Raw genomic sequence first — 2,500 nt, 5'->3', positions numbered from 1 at the left:
TGCCGTCCGAGCCTTACCAAGGCCGACCCATGCCTTACCAAGGTCGTCCCATCGATCTCGGAGGAAGTACATCATAACATCGGAATACACCCCGACATCGATATCGGAGAAAGTACATCATCATAACATCGGATCGGATGCGTATCCGTCCAAGTGCCATCGACACTTCGAGAAGTTCGGACCTAGCTTCCTAGCATGTTGATGCGTCGGTGCTAATGGGGACATAAAGATCCCACGACGTTCCGAACGGAAGTAGCCGAAGTGTTCCGTGCGTGTGAACTCCATTGTCCCATGTGCCGGCTCTTGACTCCTAAGATGTCCCATGTGAAGGCCCTTCATGGCTAAGAATGTCCCGTGCAACGTCCCTTGATGATCCCCATAAGGTGTCCCATGTGCGTCCCATGCCGTGCCCAGCCTTACCAAGGCCGTCCCATGCTGTCCCATGCGCGTCCCGTGCCGTCCAAGCCTCACCAAGGCCGTCCCAGGCCATCCCGAGCCTTAGCAAGGCCGTCCCGTGCTGTCCCATGCCGTCCCGAGCCTCACCGAGGCCGTCCCGTGCCTCACCAAGGCCGTCCCGTGCTGTCCCATGCCGTCCCGAGCCTCACCAAGGCCGTCCCGTGCTGTCCCATGCCGTCCCGAGCCTCACCAAGGCCGTCCCGTGCTGTTCCATGCCGTCCCGAGCCTTAGCAAGGCCGTCCGATGCGCGTCCCGTGCTGTCCCATCCGTCCCGAGCCTTAGCAAGGCCGTCCCATGCGCGTCCCATGCCGTCCCGAGCCTTAGCAAGGCCGTCCCATGCGCGTCCGATGGGATTCCCGAGCTTTACCAAGGGCGTCCCGTGCTGTCCCATGCCGTCCCGAGCCATAGGGACGCTGTCCCGTGCGCGTCCCGTGCTGTCCCATGCGCGTCCCCTGCTTTGGCTCGGCTGGCCCGTGCATTCTATGGGGTCGTGGGACATTTCGAAACCCACCCGGGCCATTTCGACTCTCTCTTCGTTTGTACTATTGAGGTATTATTTATGAATTATTGGAGAAAAGAAACGGAAGAAAATATTTTTTTTTTCTATTTTTTATGAATTTTCCGGTGTTTATTCACTTAAAAATTCATAGAAAAATAAATATTTATCGGAATCGCTATTATAATATATCAAAAAAATCCTTGCGAAAAGGCCTTTCCAACGAGTATAAGTTTGCTGGATTCCGACGAGTAACGAGGGAGTAAAGGCCCAGTATGCTTGGTTAAAAAATTGATGTTTCCTTGTGAAAATAGGCAAAACAATAACTTTGCACTATAAGGGGGAGGGTTGAGCTCCTTCCCCAGAGCGTGCACAGCACTTGTGCTGGCACGTTCCCTAGTGCTCGCCAAGCACCATAGGGCATCCAAAGGGCAAAGCTCGGCCTACTACATGATGGGAAGCTTCTAATATGTCGGAATACGAAGAGATTTCGTGCGACCCGAAGCTCGGCTCGGGCGTCCCGGCCTGTCCCGAGCTGTGCCGAGCGCGTCCCAGGCCGTCCCGAGCCAAGTCTCGGGCGTCCCAGGCCGTCCCGAGCCAAGTCTCGGGCGACCCAGGCCGGCCCGAGCAAAGTCTCGGACTTCCCAGGCCGTCCCGAGCCACGTCCCGGGCGTCCCAGGCCGTCCCGAGCCAAGTCTCGGACGTCCCAGGCCGTCCCGAGCAAAGTCTCGGACGTCCCAGGCCGTCCCGAGCAAAGTCTCGGGCGTCCCAGGCCGTCCCGAGCTGTGCCGAGGCCGTCCCAGGCCGTCCCGAGCAAAGTCTCGGGCGTCCCAGGCCGTCCCGAGCTGTGGCAAGGGCGTCCCAGGCCGTCCCGAGCTGTGCCGAGGCCGTCCCGAGCCTAGTCTCGGGCGTCCCAGGCCGTCCCGAGCTATTGCGAGGGCGTCCCAGGCCGTCCCGAGCCAAGTCTCGGGCGTACCTGGCCGTCCCGAGCTGTAGCGAGGGCGTCCCATGCCGTCCCGGGCTGTCCCATGCGCGTCTCGTGCCGGCCCGAGCAACAGCTCGGGCGTCCCGTGCCTCGGCCCTTCCAAGTGGTGCTTCGTCGGACATCTCGATATCCACTCGAGCATTTTCGACCTTTCTCCATATGTGGGTGTGTGGGTATTTATCAGGAATATTGGAGAAAGAATCGGGAAAAAAATATTTTTTTCCTATTTTTTTTGAATTTTTAATTGTTTATTCACTTAAAAATTCATAAAAAAATAAATATTTATCGGAATCGCTATTATTATATATCAAAAGAATCCTTGTGAAAAGACCTTTCCAACGAATGCAAGTTTGTTGGATTTGGACGAGTAACGAAGGAGCAAAGGCCGAGTATGCTTGGTTAAAAATTTGATGTTTCCTTGTGAAAATAGGGAAAACAATAACTTTGCACTATATAGGGGAGGGGTGAGCTCCCTCCCCAGGCCGTGCACAGCCCTTGGGCTGGCAGGTGCCTTGGCCCTTGGGATGCAACATAAGGCATCCCAAGGGCAAAGCTCGGCACGG

Source organism: Eschscholzia californica, unplaced genomic scaffold (genome assembly GCF_041429995.1).
Source record: "Eschscholzia californica isolate CP2 unplaced genomic scaffold, dmEscCali1.0.p SCAF_110, whole genome shotgun sequence".
In the NCBI taxonomy this organism is placed as follows: domain Eukaryota; kingdom Viridiplantae; phylum Streptophyta; class Magnoliopsida; order Ranunculales; family Papaveraceae; genus Eschscholzia; species Eschscholzia californica.
This window is presented reverse-complemented; position numbering follows the sequence as displayed.